We start from the raw sequence: 18676 nt of genomic DNA on the forward strand, positions 1-18676 counted from the left end.
TTATTATATTTAATGTTTATCATGTGATTCTTCTCCAGTGTTATCATACAACTATGGTAGCTCTAAGCAAGCCACCACAGATGAACTTTCAGTTTTTGTCATATTTATGTCTTTGAAATAAGAATTCATAAATGGATTCATAATTTTACTTATTCTTAGCCAAGTGAAAGGCAAAAAAATTGTTTTAGTGGCATACATATTGTCCACTTTAAGAACAGAGCCCCTGGACCAGAAGGCAGCCAGGAAGGAAATTGTCCTCACAGGTGGCTTTCTCCAAGATGTACTTCAGGGTACAGAAAGGGTTAGTAACTTGTGCCTTTTATCTAAACCAAGTTTTAAGCTTTGTGAATTCCCTTTTATACATGGTAAGCAATAATAATATAGTAGAAAGAGAATAATCTTTTTATTTCACTGAAGTATAGATCCAAATAATAATAATTATAAACATTAGAAAACACTTATGATTAAGTGCTCCCTCAATGTATAGAGATAGGTAATAGAGACAGACATAATTACATGTTAATATATAAATGGATACAAACACATATCTCCATTTTAAACATGAAGATATGAGGGCATTTAAAGTCTAACTTGTCCAGAGTCACAGGGCTTGTGCATTATGGTGCTGAAATTCAAATCTCAGCCTCCAAGTCACTCTGACATGATGCCTTTCTTCTTCTAGGAGTGTCTGTTTCCTTGAATATTTAAGCAAATATAATCTCTTATGTTAAAAAAAAATCTCTTATGTTATATGCTTCTGGAGATTTTATCACATAGAGAGGTAAGTCAAACCAGCAGAAATCCACCTGCGGACATCAACTAACTCTGTTTCTGTTATTGATTTTGGTTTGGTTGTGTTATTAATTAATTAACTATTTATTTATTTATTTATTGTGGTGGGGATAATTGTGTGTGCATATGTTATTGACATTGAATTTTCTGTGTTGCAAAAAGGTTTTGCACATGGCCCATCACTGGTCTGGGCCTTTGCTATGGTCCTGGGAAAGTCCCTAGTAATGGGGTCACATGTCCACATATTTTCATAAAATTTTTAAAGCTGATATGTTTTAACTATGAATGGCTAAGATCACCAACTCTGTCTTTGCATTCTGACTTTTCATACTAGTTGTTATTAGAGTGGGTGTAGGCATATTGGTAATCCAAGTGAAGAGAGGTTAAAACCAAAATACGATTAATGTGGACTACTGGGCTATATGTAGGTGATTCACAGGCTTGTTTACATAAGGTTAAATTATTGTTAGGTATCTTGGTGTAGAAATGGATTCCAGAAAAATTCCTATAGCACACTCTGCTGATGGCACAATATCATCACACCAGTATTTAGGACAGATATTTAAAGGGAATAGAGCCACAAGACAGTCTGTGGAAACTCTATCCAAATTGTGTAGCTCATACATAAAGAAACTTGATAGAGTTTTTTTCTCAATATTACACATCTGAAAATGTATATACATTACCAGTAATCAGTTACAAAGCTGGAGGAGACTTCCTAAAATAATTAATCATAATAAAATAAATAACAATAAAAGTTTGTCTTCCAAAGAAGATATTATATATAGTGGCAGGCCCTTGCTCCTGTTGTAAAAACTAGAAAAAAAAAGAGGCTAAATTTTAAAATTATACTTTTAGAGACATCATGAAATGGTGGAAATAATGAGGGCTAGATGAATTAAAACTCCAAAGAGAGAGGAGTCCTTCCTAAGAGAGCTGTCAACCATGGTTTCTTCCATGAGGGTACTAGCCACTTCTGGGAAATTCTGAGGATCAGACTTGGAGAGGTAGAGAGACTCCACAGCAGAAAATTGAGTCTAATGGTGCTTTAGGAAGTCATACAGGCTGGCTGATAGATGGAAAGCTGAAGGAGCCAAATGCCTGATTTCATAGGCTATTTGAAGAGTGCAGAGGCAGTGTCAGTAATGGGGTATTTACCGGTTCATTATGTCTGTGAGACCAAATCCTTTGATGAGCACAAAATATTTGCCAGATTTTGAAGTGGAAGTGGAAGTTTAAGTGATTATTTAGTGGCTGAAGTGGAAGTTTAAAGAGTTTAATATTAAGGGGAATGATACAGCTAAAGGTAGTGTACAATTTTCCTCAATTTCTTGGCACTTAGGATAAAAGGTTCTACATCAAACCATGGTTCATCTCCTCCTCAAGACAGTTGAGAGATGTTGAAGATACATAGGGGGAGAAAGACTAAGCAGCTGAGCTCAAAACGCAGAAGGATTGAATGATATTGGTAAAAGACTATGAAGATAGACATCTATCAATATTTCAGGAGAAAATTAGTGATGCACCAGAGATGGGCTGAATCTAACTAAAAGTGCAACCCAGCCCTGATTAGTTTGAATTACTGATTTGATTGAGTTGCTCTTTCATATTATCTGCCTAATGAAAGAAAGGGCCACATTTTTTGGGGGGAAATAACCTTATATTCAATATCTATAATTCATTTTTTAAAAGACTGGCTTAAAATGAAAATTTAAAAGACAAAGAAGCAGATAATATATCCAATAATCAAGAGAAAAATTAAGCCATAGAAGTAGACCCTCAGATTATATAGATATTGGAATTCATAGATAAAAATGTTAAGATGACAAAGGTGCCTTCATGGCTCAGTCAGTTGAATGTCAGACTCTTGGTTTCAGCATAGTTCATCATCTCATGGGTTGTAAAATCAAGCCCCACATCAGGTGCTGTGCTCAGAGCAGGGTCTGCTTGGGATTCTCTCCCTCACCACCTCTCCTCCCCAAGCTCTTGATTACTCTCTTTTATCTCTCTCTCTCTCACTCTCTATAAAATAAATACATAAATCTTTTTTAAAAAACCAACATTAAGATGATAATTATGTTCAAAAAAGGGGAGGAAAAGATGGGCAAAATAAATAAATGCATGCAAAGATGGAGAATTTAATAAATAACTTGAATCTGAAAAGGCACCAAATATACCTTCTAGAAATGAAAAATATAATATCTGGAATAACTCACTAGAGAAGTCTAGACAAAACAAAACAAATAGGAAGCTCAAAGACAGACCAATAGAAAAATATCTAAACTAAGGAAGGAAAGAAAAAGGAGAAAAACAACCAAAAAGAGAAGAGAATACATATCAAAAATATTCCAACTGTAGCATTGTATTTGAATGTCCAGGATGGGCAGAGATGGAATGGAGAAAAATTTGAAGAAATAATGCTGAAAAAAAAAATTGAAACTGATTAAAAGGATTAAAGAAGGATTCAAAAGATCATCAAATCCTAACCAGGATAAGTGTTCTCTATATATCTATGTATCTACCAGTCTACCTCTATCTGTATCTTTATCTCTAGCTCTGTCTATTTAGTGCACACACACACACACACACACACACACAATACTAGGTAAACTTTTGTTAAAAGTCAAAGACAAAAAGTTTTTTTTAAAAAATCAAAGTAAGAAACATTACTTAAAAAAGATAAAAAATTATTTTCAACAAAATATAAAAGCCAGAGGACAATGGTAAGACATTCATAAGTTGTTGAAAGAAAAACAATGTGAGCCTAGAATTTTATACGCAATAAAAATATAAAATTTAGACATTTTCAGAAAAAATACCTGAGATAATTCACTAAAAGCAGCCCAGTGTATGAGACATACTAAAAGAAATTCTTCAAGTCAAAGGAAAATAATCCAAGATGAAAGCACAGAAGACCAAGAAAGAATGAAGAGCACGAGGAAGCACAAGATAGCACTACTGGCAGAAGAGAATAGGATAATAGAGCTCTTGCATTGTTTGGGAAGTGATAAAAGCATTAAATTAAGAAAAGTGTCATTATGGTAAGGAAGCATATTTTAATCTTTAGGGTAATTACTAAAAATTAACTAATTTAACTTAATTGACATATAGAACACTACATCCAACTATTTCAGAGTTATGTTCTTTTTCATGTCCACACTAGAATATTTAACAAAACAGATCAAAATCTGAGCAATGAAGCAACTCTCAACAAACGTCAAAGAATCGATAATCAAATGAAACATTTCAAAGTAGTGAAATTAACATAGTCACTAATAAGAGAGAAATGTTTCAAAAATCCTCAACTATTTGAAAAAAAAAAGCAGTTAAATTCTAAATAACTCATGAATCAAAAAACTAACAAAGGAAATTAGAAAATATTTAACCAACTGAAAGTGAAAATAAGAAAACTTATGAAGTACAACAAAAGCAATTTTAAGAGGGAAACTTGCAGTTTTAAAAAGTATACTAGAAAAAAAAAAGAAATACCAAAATCAATGATGTAAGATCCTATGAAGCTAGAAAAAGCATAGCTTCACAAAATACAAAGAAAGTGGAAGGAAGGAAATAACAGAAATAAAAGCAGAAGCTGATTAAATAGAAAACAATCATGCAATAGAGAAAATTTACAAAGCCCAAAAGCTTTCCCTATGAAAATATTAATGAAATTAGTGAAACAGTTATAATACTTACTAAGGTGATAAAATAGAAAACGCAAGCTGCCAATATTAGGAATGAAAAAAGGGACATTACTACAGATCTTACAGATATTTTAAAAAACAATAATAAGAGGATAATTGTGAACAACTTCATGCCATAAAATTACCAACAAAGTAAAATTTTATAAATTCTTAAAATCACAACCTATCAAACCTGTAAAAGGAAGAGATAGAAAATCTGAATTAAATAGACAATTATAAAACTTCCCCACAAGAAGGATCCACGTTCTGAGCATTTGACTAGTGAATTTATCCAGATATTTATAGATATAATAAAACCAATCTTAACACAAGTTCTTTCAGAGACTAGGAAGAAAAGGAAATACTTCCAAATTCTGTTTTGGGGTAGTAGAGGCAGCAAAACTGATTCCATAACCTGAAAAGAAAATTACACAAAAAATGAATGAATGAACAAACAAATGAAAGAAAGAAAGAAAGAAAGAAAATTACAAAATTACAGGCTAATCTTTCATGAATTTAAATGTAAAAATCCTTATGAAAATATTAGCAAATTTAACCCAGTAATGTAGAAAATTAGTAATATGCCAATTGCAAATAAGGTTTATTCCAGATAAGTAAGAGTGTGCTAATATTCAAAACTCAGTGTAATTCCCCATATCAGGCAAAGTAAATCATGTCATCATGCTAATAGATACAGAAAAAAAAAAACTGACAAAATTTAACACAAATGTTCAGGATTTTTTTTAAAAGATTTTATTTATTAATTTATTTTAGAGAGAGAGTAGGGAGTAGGGGAGAGGGAGAGGGAAAGACTCTCAAGCAGACTCCCCATTGAGCTTGGAGCCCAACATGGGGCTCAATCCCATGACCCTGAAATCATGACCTGAGCTGAGACCAAGAGTTGGACACTCAACTGACTGAGCCACTGAGGTACCCCAAATGGTCAGGATTTTTAAAACTCTTAGAAAACTAGAAACAGCAGAAAGCTTGCTTAAACTGATAAAGTACCAATGGAAAAAAAAAAAAAGGAAGCCTCATATTTAATGGCAGGTATAGAGAATCTTCCCCAATAGCAAAAATGAAACAATAACTAGTGTATTTATAGTCAGCATTGAAACAGTGGTCTTGGCCATTTCATGAAATCTATAAAAAAGTAAAGAATGATTTGAAGGACCTATTATAAAGCCTTAATCAATACAGTGTAATACTGGCACAAAAATAGACCAAATGACTAAATAGTACAGGACAGTACTTACACAGACACACACAGATATACACCCTGATTTACAATGAAGGCAACAAACACTACAGTATAGAGGGAGAAAGGTGGCCATACCACCAAATGATGCTGGGTCAATTGGATAGTCATATGGACAAAATGAGTCACAGCACAAGTAGGAGAGCTTGGGCTGCTGTGACCTGCCTTGTTATTACTACACCAGCCAAATCTATTGCAAAGCCTTAGCCATCCAGTGTCTCCAGTATAAATGATCCAAGGTTATTAAAACAGTCTTTTTTTTTTTTTTTGTATTAGAGTAAACATATGGTGGTCTCTTCCCTACTCTTAATCTGGAATTCTAAATTTGACCACATAAAAGCAAGTCAGCCACAGAATTACTCAGAATTATCATCGAAGAAATTGCCTGGGTACCTAGAGTACTCTATTATGAATCTGGCATGGAAGAATTAAAGGGAGGGAATGGCATCACACAGATACACACAAAATGAGTAATAATTGTCTAGCCAACATAGACTTCACAGGGAAAGCAAACGGGGAGGGTGGTGGTAGGATTTGTTGAAATTCCATGAGCTTGGATTCAATCTGAACCATATGTAGCTCCAGATTAGGTCATATTCTCATGATAAAATTACTAATTTTGTCTTCAATTTTGTCTGCTACTCAGTATTTCCATGATCTCTTATTAGCTGATCTCACACATTATTTATTTGGTCTGTATTACTCAAAAGATAAGGGACTTCAGCTAACGCTCTGTAGTTCCACCAAGAGGCTTGGTACTCCGTTACTAAGGTGTCAGGGGAAAGGTGAGTGTAGGCTGCAAGGAAGCACAGACTCTGGACCAAAGCTACCTGGATGGAAAGTTCTCTAATTCCCTGGCAGTGTGATGTTGAGCAAGTTACTTTCCCTGTGCCTTACTTTTCTTGTCTGTAAAATGACCTGAACAGTAGTACCTACTTTATTAGGTTGTTGTAAGTATTAATAGAATTAAAGTGTAAGGTACTTAACATACAGTTCCTGATATATATTAGTGCCATAAATGTATTAGTCACTATTTTCCATCTATAAGAACTATATAGAAGATTCTTGCCTTCTAAATTACATTGGCTTTTTGTTCATTGCATATTAACCTGGGCTTTCCATACATTGTGATGATTTGAAACAAATCACTTCCCATTGCAAGAAAACAAACATAGCTTGCTGATTTCCCATCGGAAACTTTATGGAAAGAAGTGGTTGAGCAAAGCACTCAAAGTGGTTGAGCAGGTCAATAAAATTATCGGCTATTTCCATATCCAAAAGCAGAAAAGGTTCACCAGTGGTAATGAGCTGGGGTTTAAAGTTAGTGGCCTTTGTGTAAAGCTCTGCCTCTGTCATTTTCCAGCTATACAATATTGAAATGAGTGATTTAATTCCTCTTCTCATCTTTAAAATGAGGATGTGATGGCATCTACTTCATAAGATGGTCAGGTGGATGAAATGAGATAATGCATCCAAATTCTTTACTGAGGCTTTTTAAAATTCACATATGTTACATTTAATTAACATACTGTGTTATATTAGTTTCATATGTACAATACACTGATTCAACAATTTTATACATTTCTCAGTGCTCATCAACATAAGTGCGCTCTTAATCTCCTTTATCTATCTCACCCAACCCCCCTGCCCCAGCTCCCCTCTGACAACCACCAGTTTGTTCTCTGTATATAAGACTCTAGGTTTGGGGGGTTGGGTGTTTTTGTTTTCCTTTCTCTTTGTTTCTTAAATCCCACATTTGAATGAAATCATATGGTATTTGTCTTTCTCTGACTTATTTCATTTAGTGTTAAACCTTCTAGGTCCATCCATGTTGTTGCAAAAGGCAAGATCTCATTCTTTTTTATGGCTGTATAATATTCTATCGTACATATATACCACATCTTAATCCATTCATCTATCAATAGACACTTGGGTAGCTTCCAATAAACATAGGGGTGCATATGTCTTTTCAAATTAGAGTTTCCGTTTTCTTTATGTAAATACCCAGCAGTGGAATTACTGGATCGGATGGCAATTCTATTTTTAATATTTTGAGGAACCTCCATACCACAGTGGTTGTGCCAATTTGCATTCCCACCAGAGTGCACCAGGATTCCTTTTTCTCCATAGGCTTACCAATGCTTATTTACTGAGTATTTTAAGTACTTACTAAGTAATGGGCACTCTACCCATTGTTATATTACTATTTTTATATAGGTCCCAATATAGAAATATTTTGAATCACCTGATGAAAAAGCATTTTAAAGATTAGCTTATTTTATTTTGAGAGAGAGAGTGCGTGCACATGAGTGGGAGTGGGAGGAGCAAAGGAAGAGGAAGAGAGAGAATCTCAAGCAGACTCCTTGCTGAGCACAGAGCTCAATGCAGGGCTCAATCTCACAACCCAAAAAGCACGACCTGAGCCCAAACCAAGAGTCAGATGCTTAACTGACTGTGCCGCCCTGCTGCCCCCAAAATGCATTTTAACCAAAGTACATTCTTACTGCTTAATCTTCATGGTGGAGACTTCTTTGTTTCTCTTAGCATGGTGTTGAGCTTACCTCAGACACTTAAGTGCTTATCCAGTTAAAACACTCATTGGAAAATCTCTGAGGTCCATTGTTGACAACACCAGCAATGTGTGAACTTTGGGCACACTCTCATATTTAAATTATCAGATATGACCCCTAAGATGTCTGTGTATAAATCAAACCCCCTAAAATTCAGTGTGTTATTCATTTGCCCTGTGATTTATGGACCATTCTTAGGATCAAAGCCGATGTCTTATATAAATCATGGAAGTCAATGTCATTATTGTGACTTTAGACTTTCCCAAAATGGCATCTCATGATCACAATCACTTTTCCATGACTCTTCTGACACTAACAGTCCAATGATATTACTGCTTATCTATGAAAACAATAATGAAAATTTTAAAAATATATAAACCAACATCTCACAGACCTCAGTTCCATTGGCTGATTATGCTGCAGATGACCAAGAATGAGAGAGAAGGAAAAAAAAAAAAATAGGTTTCACAATTCCAAATGGAGTTAATTAGTAATAAGGGTTGCAGTGGAATAGGATGGAAAGGTCAGCTGGACTTACCAAGGGCAACCTAGGAAGGGTGTCCAAACATCACTGAACTTCTCTCCAACTGGTCTCTAGATGGTTGTTAGCACCCGATTCCCTGGTAAGGGCAGATCAGTGGGTCATCAGTAAGACCAGAAGTTCTACAGACAGTTATAAATTATGAAAGGGGAGATTTACTTGAAAGAGTAAGCCAGAATGGCCTCCAGGAATTTGTGAAACATCATACTGGAGTGAGTAGTGAAATCCAGTTGTTGTTAGCAACACACAAAAGGCCTGAAGCAAAGTCATCAGGGGAAAAAAATTATAAGGTAGTGGGTATTTTGGCTCAGACCCAGTAACATAAGACATTCATTACACCGAGACACTGTAATTCTTTGAACACCCCTTAAATCTCTCGGCTGTTTAATATAAGATGAGAGTAAATGTGCAGGTCAATAAAATTATCGGCTATTTCCATATCCAAAAGCAGAAAAGGTTCACCAGTGGAAAAACGTAGAGGTTAACCGTGAACTTTTTAAATAAACAATTTGGCCTCATGTCATTCTCTGCACAAGCCTTCCATTACCAGCAAATACTGACCCCCTCAAAGAGCCACTGAAGCTTTGAGTTTCCAGCAGAGTCTGCTGGCAGTCAGGACACACCATGCTGGATTTCTCACAGGTTCAAGTGTCAACCATCACTTGCGGAAAGAGTATTTGAAGGATGAGTGTTGTATAACCACAGATTGAGGCTCGAAAGCCAATTCCAGTAAAGCCTGATAATAGTTTTTGACATTTAGAGACATTTTGTCCTTCAAAACTCTTGGATAGCAGAACTGCTTGCCTGAATTTGCTGTTTCTATGGAGACTAGAGGAGATTTTAAAGTGTTAATCTCGGTTGACCTCTCTTGTTCTTTTTTATTTTGACTCTTTCCTAAAATTTCTGCGCAGAGTTAAATGATTATTTGTTCTCTAGTCTCAACTAAATTTTCAGCTTGCCATCTTGCTGTAATCTTGCAAGTAGGCTACTTATGGTCCAGAAGGTGTCCAAGACAATTCATCGTGGGTAGAGAAAGAAAATAACAGAACTTCTATTGATACTTCTTTTTAATCTAAGAATTAGAAGGGAACTAAATTTGCATCAAACTCAGAATACAGAGTGGTCATTGGTATTCTCAGTGACACCTTGTATCAAAACATGCTGTGCTCAGCTAGGACATGGGAGGTTTCCCAGAGAAAGGCGAGGCATCATTCTACAGCACTAGAGGGAAGGGAACAGTGGTACTCTCTCACCTTCTGGTTCCTTTTTATCTCATTGAGACATACCACAGTCTATCTGCCTCCAGTTCACTGGAATTATGGATTCTACTCTCCAGCTTTAACTAAATGCGCTTTTGCAAAATGGACAAGTGGCTTATATGATCCATACAATGAAGCCATGTTTTTGTTTTTTTTTTTAAGATTTATTTATTCGTGAGAGACAGAGAGAGAGAGAGAGGCAGAGACACAGGCAGAGGGAGAAGCAGGCTCCCCACAAGGAGCCCTATGCCGAACTCTATCCCAGACCCCAAGATCACCCACTGAGCCGAAGGTAGATGCTCAACCACTGAGCCACCTAGGCATCCCTGAAGCCATGGTTTGAAATGGTACTACTAATGCAAACACAAGAAAAGCACCAAAAAAAAAAAAAAAAAGAAAGAAAGAAAGAAAGAAAAAAAAAGAAAAAAAAGCAGAGTTGAAATAGGATAGCATGGGATAAGAATGTAGTTCTCAAGTCAGACTCCCTGGGCTCAAATTCCTGACACTATGATGTACTAAATCAGTGACGTTGGAAAGTTATTTGATCCCACTGTGTACCATCTCTCCCTGTCACATAGAATGTAATGTGAAACTCTCATCCCTACAGCAGTGGTTTGTTGGGCAAATTAAATGAATAAAGCCTGCAGTGTGGAGTTAATGTTTTTGAAAATAGCTTTTATAATTCGCATCCTTCTAATAAGGTCGAAAGTAGTGATGACTAACCAGATTTGATTATCTGAAATTATCAAGACTAGTTGTAATGTGGGTTCCCATCTACTATCATTAGCAATAAATCTGTTATTCAGGTTATTTGAGCCAGGTAGACATTGTTAATATATACATATGTATATGAGAGAGAGATTAAGCATTTGGAACAAGAAGGCAAACCTGCAATTTTCTCAGCACTTTTGAAGCCATGCAGTGCACAATACAAACCCTACAAAAATCTCACTAAACTTGATTTATGTTCAGAGGACCCTTTTGGGCCTTTTTACCTAATAACAACGCAATAGTCATATTCTATGGGCATACAAATGCCGTTCTTAGCAGGGTAGAAACAGTTAAATGACACACAGCAAACTGGTTTTCATCAGAAAATTCTTCTGATGTGAACAGAAATTTGCTCAAGGTTTGAAGAGATAGCTGTTAGACACTGTTAAATCTGCTATAAATTGAATCTAAAAAATACTTCTAATAGATCTTAGCTAAATATGTACTTGATAGATTATATTTCAATAGTGAAATATACTATTTGAACCAATAATGGCAAGAGAAAGTATATCTTCAATAATAAGTACCCATTTACTTTTTTTTAAGTTTATAAGAATGCTACATAAGGAAACACTGAAGAAGAAGATGCTTTGAATGGAATAAAAGAATCTCAGAGTAAATTTACAAAGACAGAATGACACCTAAAATAGATTCACAGCAATGAAATTGAAGTCAAAATGTACAAAGTGCTACCAGATGTCATCAATGTGCTTGTTTTTACAGAAATAATACTTCTAAAATATAATACTTCTAAAACCTGTATCACACAGGCTTTCTAATTGTTTTTAGCCATATTTAAAATAATCACCAAATTTAAATTTAAGGTATGGAATTTTTTCTTTTATTGTTTACATTTTTTCTTTTATTATGTATATTTATTATGTATAATTATCTGTACTCTCCTGAGATGGCAAGTGACTAGCAGTGTTATGCATCCTGTACTAGGGGCACATATTCAAACATTGGTGCTTAACCAAAATTATTAGAGACCATGATTTAGAGGGTAATAGGAATTCTACATTTTAATAGACTTTAAAGTGATATAATCTTTGCCAAGGAAAAGGGTCTCTAACTTTTCTCCAAAATTTGTTTCAGTATTTAACATTTGCTGGAGGAAAGAATTTCTCATATCAAGCTTCCATCTCTCAAGCTACATTGTGAATCCATTTTCTTCGGTGTAATTTTTTTAAGTTATACACTGTCTTTATCAGTGTAAACCTTCCACCATTGAGATGAATTTTTTGGATTTCAATGAAAAAAGATCTTAGGCCAAAATACTGAGTTTTAATTAAAAAGGCAGAAAGGAAACGTGAAAGTCTATGTATTGATAGTGGTTTATAAGTTATGAAATCAGAATCCTTCAAAGAAGCTACTCAAGCTCCATGATAAATTGGTAGAGCCATGTAGATTTGGAAATGTAGCTGCCTGAATATTCATCCAACATTCTGGCTGCCAATATGTGAGCTTCCATATGTTGGCACAGCATTACAAGGACCGAGACTTTTGGTAGTTCTGGCTGCTGCATTCCACATAGTCAGAAGAACTTTGAAGGCAGGTGGCTTTTGCTTTCTCTGGGGAAAACAAGAGTAGGTGGGGCAAAGAGAAAAAACAGTACTTGAACAGCTGAATTTTGAAAAGTGAACCAGAAAGACTATGTTTAATTGGCCAACAGCTCATGAAAATATGCTCAACATCGTGAATCGTTAAGAAAATACAAATCAAAACTACAATGAGATATCACTTCATATCCAGTAAGATGGTATTAATATAAAGCAAAAACAAAAAATCACAAGTGTCAGTGAGGATAAGAAACTGGAGCCCTCGTACACTCGTACACTGCTGGTGGGAATGTAAAATGGCACAGCCACTATGGACAATAGTACGATTCCTCAAAAATTTAAAAATAAAATTGCCATATGATCTAGCCAATTCCACCTTTGCATACATACCCAAAAGAAGGGAAAGAAGGGTCTTGAAGATATATCTGTGCACTCATGTTCATAGAAGCATTATTCACAATAGCCAAAATGTGGACGCAACACAAGTGTCCATCAGTGGATGGATGGTGGATGATGGATAAACTAAATGTGATATATTTATCAATGGAATATTATTCATCCTTAAAAGGGAAGGAAATTTTGACATGCTACATCATAGATGAAACTTGGAGCTGTTATACTAAATGAAATTAGCTAGTCACAAAAGAATAATTATTGTAGGAGTCTATGCCTATGAAGTACTTACAGTGATCAAATCCATAGAGACAGAAAGTAGAATGGTGGTTTCTAAGGGAAAAGTTATTTTTAATAAGTATAGAATTTCACTTTTGCAAGATGGAAAAAGTTCTGGAGGTAGTGGTGGTAATGATTGCACACCAATGAATATAGGTAATGCCACTGAAGTGTATATACTTAGACATAGTTAAAATGGTAAATTTCATGTTATGTATATCTTACAATTAAAAATTGATTTTTTTTTAAGGGAACCAGGCTTTCTGAATGAAACTTTACCAAAAACCTGGGTCACACTTTAGAGAGCACTCTCAAAGTCATTTCACATGGTTCGATTGGCTCATTCATTCACAGGGGAGCATTTATTGAGGACCAGAACAGAGCTAGATACAAAAAAGGAATACAAATTTGATTAAGACAGAGTCTGCAATAACAAGAGAATGTGAGAAGGAAATGAAGAAAGTTATTAATATGTACAGAGTCAGACTCACTGCTGGCCACTGTATATACATTATTTCATTTGGTTCTCATAGCAATTTTACTCACAGATAGATATTATTACACCCTTTGGGCCATGAGACTGAAGCTTAGGAAGTTCAAATGATTTGCCCAGTTCTCAAAACTAGTAAGAAGCAGAGCCAGGATTCAAAACTTGATCCAACTCCTGAATCTTTGCTCCTCTGCTACCCCACACCACTGTTCAGTCCATCCTTAATCCCAACCCTTTTGGGCAAGTCACTCTGTATTCATGTCCTCAGTTCATTAAGTCTCTTTGAGCAATGTCTTCCTCTTATGTTGGGTTTGCCTTGGAAAATAAGTCGCAAAGATTTGGCTTCAACTTTAGAGCCTCTGGACTTCCAACTCACTTCTAAGATCAAGGCTAAAGGTGTGGGCTCTTTAGTTAAGAGTCATCTATGATATGCCATATTGGCTTTCATCTCAATTCTTCTTTGGACATACCCAAGATTATGTGTTCATTCATTCATTCCCAAGGATGATAATCCTTCCTAATTTTCCTATCTCAGTCTGAAGTCTGGTGTTTTATTAAAATCTATTAGGTATAGGCTGTGCTTTAACCAGTAAAATACATTGCTTCCTTAGGTACACTGCACCTTGCTTAACTGGATAATTAGAAGGTTATTAAGACTTTTCAAGTTATATGTAATTATCCAGATCTTTTCATAATCATTCAGAAAGTACACTTGCTGACATGTTTAATAAAAGATCTCTCCATATATATACTTAATTATTGCGCTCAATTATCTTAAGCAGCTCATTGAAATGCACCGGTGAATTTTGCATTTATAATTCTTGAGACAGGTTTGTCTCATTTCAGTTCACCAAGCTGTATGTCATCCTTTTCAATTCAAACATTTGGCTGCCTAATTCATGCCTTTTCCTTATATCAAGGGCACCAGCCAAATTATTTCTTAAACTCCTGGCTGATAGGAAATCCCAACTCAGGCCCTCAGGCTCAAGCAAGACTACTTCAGGTAGCCAGAGTGCTATGTTCCAGAAACTTCCTCTGAGTTTACATCATAGATCTACTTCGGAGACCAGGAGGGAAAAAAGGAGTGGGGTGGAGCATTTAGGATGTTAACCTCATTAACAAGTCCTACAGGCAAGAAAATTTGTAATACTTGAACTTGAGAAGTAATAGCAAAAATATTCTGGTAGAATGGCTAAGGAGAAAGAAGAAAGTATGTGTTCTTTATCCTTGGTTTCCCTAGCTTTGTGGGAAATTGTTGCCCCAAGTGAATTACAGTAAATACCTGAGATAAATTCAGTGTTAAATATTATTATTAAGTATTGTGAAGGTCTTTCTAAGATGACACCTGGATCCACCATGAATGAGAAAGGTCCTGTGGAAGGGGATCCTGGAGCCACTCAGCTATTTTCAGAACTGGTGCAGAGATAGCTAGCCAGAAACGTAGCCAGAAACGTAGACAATCAGCTTTGTGAACTAGGCTTTGGAATTTGTTTCCCTTGATGTTGCAAAGGAAGCAACTCAAACCCAGCATTATATAAGATCACCACTGCTGGCCTCTCTGAGCAGAACACTGATGATAGAGATGACCAGCACAAGGAGCTGCGTTAATTCTGGCTCTCTGATGCAGCTGTTTATGCAATTAGGGCCAAACAGTCTAGAGTCTCCAAGCTATGGATTCCTCAGCATGGTTATAAGAGCTGTGTGGACCTAGTGCAAATTCCTAATATTTTTGACCTTCAGCTTTCTCCTCTTTAAAATGAGGCTGTCCATATAGGGTTCCTAGTTCATATGACTAACGTGAGTTAAATGAGATAAAATACATGAAACTCAGGGCACCTGGGTGGCTTAGTCAGTTAATATTTTTGACCTTCAGCTTTCTCCTCTTTAAAATGAGGCTGTCCATATAGGGTTCCTAGTTCATATGACTAACGTGAGTTAAATGAGATAAAATACATGAAACTCAGGGCACCTGGGTGGCTTAGTCAGTTAAGCATCTACCATCTGCTCTGGTCATGAATTCAGGGGCCTGGGATCAAGCCCCAAGTCTGGCTCTCTGCTCCATGGGGAGTCTACTTCTCCCTCTGCCTCTGCTTCTCCCTGTCCCATGTCTCCGCTCATATTCTCTGTCTCTCTCTCAAATAAATAAAATCTTTTTAAAAATAGCTAAAGCTCATAGAAAGTGCTTACTTAGTGGACTTACTAATACTTGACTTACCCATATATCACACTACTGGTATAAGGCTCAAGTGAGTTTTGGCATTCATAAGTGAAGAAACAATAAATATTTTCTATCCTATAGTGGGAGATAAGAGAAAAATATACAGTTCCAGCTCCTAGCACAGAGCACGTAAAACCCTTGTAATAGATTACATGTGTTAACATGCCCCCAGTTCCTAGCACAGAGCACCTATAACCCTTGTAATGTCTTGGGTGATCAGAGTGTTTTTTGTTCCAATGAGGTGACTCTGGGGTGGATTCCCAGATGGCTTCTAGCTGAGAGCCAATCATCAGAAAGACCAAACCCTGATTAGAAGCTTGGAATATTCAGCACCATCTCACACCCGTTGTCTTAAGAAGGAAGAAGGGCTGAAAATGGAGTTAGTGCTTGATCCTGCCTATGTGATGAAGCATCCATAAAAATCCTAAAAGTACAGAGTTTGGATAGTTCCAGATTAGTGAACACATCCATGTGCTGGGAGGGTGACACACCCCAACTCCACAGAGACAGAAGCTCCTGAACTCAAGACCCTCCCAGACCCCCACTCTATGTATCTCTCCATTGGGCTGTTCACCTGTATCCTTCATCAACTCCTTTAATAAACTGATTATTGTGCTTTCCTGCATTCTGTGAGCCACTCTAGTTAATCAAACCCCAAGGGATTCATGGGAACATCTGATTTGCAGGTGGTTGGTCAGAAGCACAGGTGACAACCTGGACTCACGATTGGCATCTGAAGTGGTAAGGGCAGGGGCGCAGTCTTGTTGGACTGAGTCCTTACCCTGTGGGATCTGACATTATCTCCAGCTAGATGCTGTCAGAATTGAGTTAAATTGTAGGCCACCCAGATAATGTCACAGAGAATTGCTTGGTGTGATGAGGAATACCTTCCAGAAATGTCAGAAATGAAGTGTTTTATGTGAGTAGCAAAAAAAAAAAAAAAAAAAAAAAAGAAGAAGAAGAAGAAGACACAGAGGAGATAAATTGAACTGAGGTTTTCCCCTGCAACAGGAGGGAAAGACTAAGCTTTCCCATTTTACATAAGATAGCTATGAAAATAAGCATGTTAACACATGTAAAGCATTTAGAAGAGTGTCAAATACATGGAAGGTGTCAAGTACATGGAAGGAAAATATAGGGTGGGGACAAGGTGTAGACAAGGTAATATATGGTTTTAAGGTACCTTGAAAATTCAGAGAAATATATAAAGACCATCCAACTAAAATGTTAGTTTTGAGATTTTTACCAGGTGCTTTGTATCCTCATTACTTTTGAAAGTCTTTCTTAACAACTCAATCAGTTTTAAAAGTAGTGTTATTAGTGAGGATTTATAGATATGGAGGTTTTTAACTGCACTCAGAGGGAGCTCCCCCAGGAACTGTACAAGAGGAGAGGTGTGTTGTCAGTTAACCACATTTACTGTAACGGTGTATCATAAACCAGAACACAAATGTAGTGGTATCCAACAATAAGTGTGGTCTAGCTCGTGCATCCATGATCAACTGGAGGTTGGCTAATCTCAGCTGGGCTCTTGATCATGATCTTGAGTAGGGTAACTCTTGTTTCTGGGGGTCAGAGAGTCTAAGCTGGGTTTGTTTGGGGCAGTGTGGCTGGGGTGGCACTGCTCCATTTTGTGCCTCATATTTTTCCTGGGCTAGCCTGGTCATGTTCACTCATAAGTGAAAAGCCCAGTTCTCTAAGAGCTTTTTTAACCTATGGTGGTCATTTTGTGTCCACTAGTATTTCATTGGTCAAAGCACTCACATGGCCAAACTCAAAGTCATGTTGGAAAATACATTCTACTTCCTTAAGTGGGAGTGACTTCAAAGTCACATGGCAAAGGGCAAGAATTCAAAGAAAGGAAGAATTGAGGTCATTAATGCAATGTATCGCAGTAGGAGAACAAGGCGATTGGCCAGACTTTTGGAAACATCCATCTCTGCTGTATCCATTTCTATATGTCACTGATTTACACATATTGATAAGATATAAACTTAGTAAAAGGCACCCCAGCTAAAGACAATTTGGGAATAGTTCAGAGCAATTTATATAATTGAATTAACATGTGCCATCTGGACACTGTGGAATTGGTCTTGGAGAAGTAGAAGCTCTGATAATGGGGCCCTGGTCATGTCAGTGGGATGACAGGCTGTCAGGGAGCTAGAAGAAAGTGTAAAAGTGTAAAAGCCCAGGGCACTGGTCATCAGGTAGCCTAGGGCATCAAAGGAAGATGAAGACGTACCAAAAAATGAGGAGTGGGCTAATAAAGAAAAAGTTCCCCTTTGCCCAATTTGACCCAAAGACAGCCCTAAATGCAATCTTCTGCCAAACCTATCTAATTATCTAATATCATTAAAACGGAGGGACCAATGACATTCTCAAAGAAAATATTTCCTTCTGTGGCAGCCCCGGTGGCTTAGCAGTTTAGCGCCGCCTTCCACCCAGGGAGTGATCCTGGAGACCCCGGATCGAGACCCACGTCAGGCTCCCTGCAGGGAGCCTGCTTCTCCCTCTGCCTCTCTCGATCTCTCTCTCTCTCTAATAAATAAATAAATAATCTTTAAAAAAAAAGAAAAGAAAATATTTCCTTCTGACAAAAATGGAGAGTTAACTCTTCAACAGCTGGATTTTATTAGCTAGTTTCTAAAATAGATGCTCACCTTTAAAGTAGGCTTTCTCAATTGTATTTACTTGCTCTTTGAGGCACCTAGACAAATAAATGCTAAGGAACTCAAAATAAAAGATAAGATGAGGAATGGGCAGATGACTTTTTGCTCATTCAGATTTCAGAAGAATCTTTTGAACTGGTTTCTAAATATTTGATTCAGAAAAAACCTAAACCCTATTTGTCAACTGCATTCTTTTT

At 36.6% G+C, this 18676-nt stretch overlaps 1 long non-coding RNA gene across 3 annotated transcripts in view; it reads right to left on the reverse strand.

Annotated features, from left to right (window-relative positions):
• LOC111097335 overlaps positions 1–18676 on the reverse strand; it is a 158820-nt gene that overhangs the window by 8365 nt on the left and 131779 nt on the right. For all 3 annotated transcript variants that reach the window (XR_005364267.1, XR_005364268.1, XR_005364269.1), the window contains exon 2: positions 8839–8920. This is a non-coding gene — a long non-coding RNA (uncharacterized LOC111097335). The remainder of the gene's footprint in view (positions 1–8838; positions 8921–18676) is intronic.

This window comes from Canis lupus, chromosome 9 (assembly GCF_011100685.1).
Source record: "Canis lupus familiaris isolate Mischka breed German Shepherd chromosome 9, alternate assembly UU_Cfam_GSD_1.0, whole genome shotgun sequence".
Classification (NCBI taxonomy): domain Eukaryota; kingdom Metazoa; phylum Chordata; class Mammalia; order Carnivora; family Canidae; genus Canis; species Canis lupus.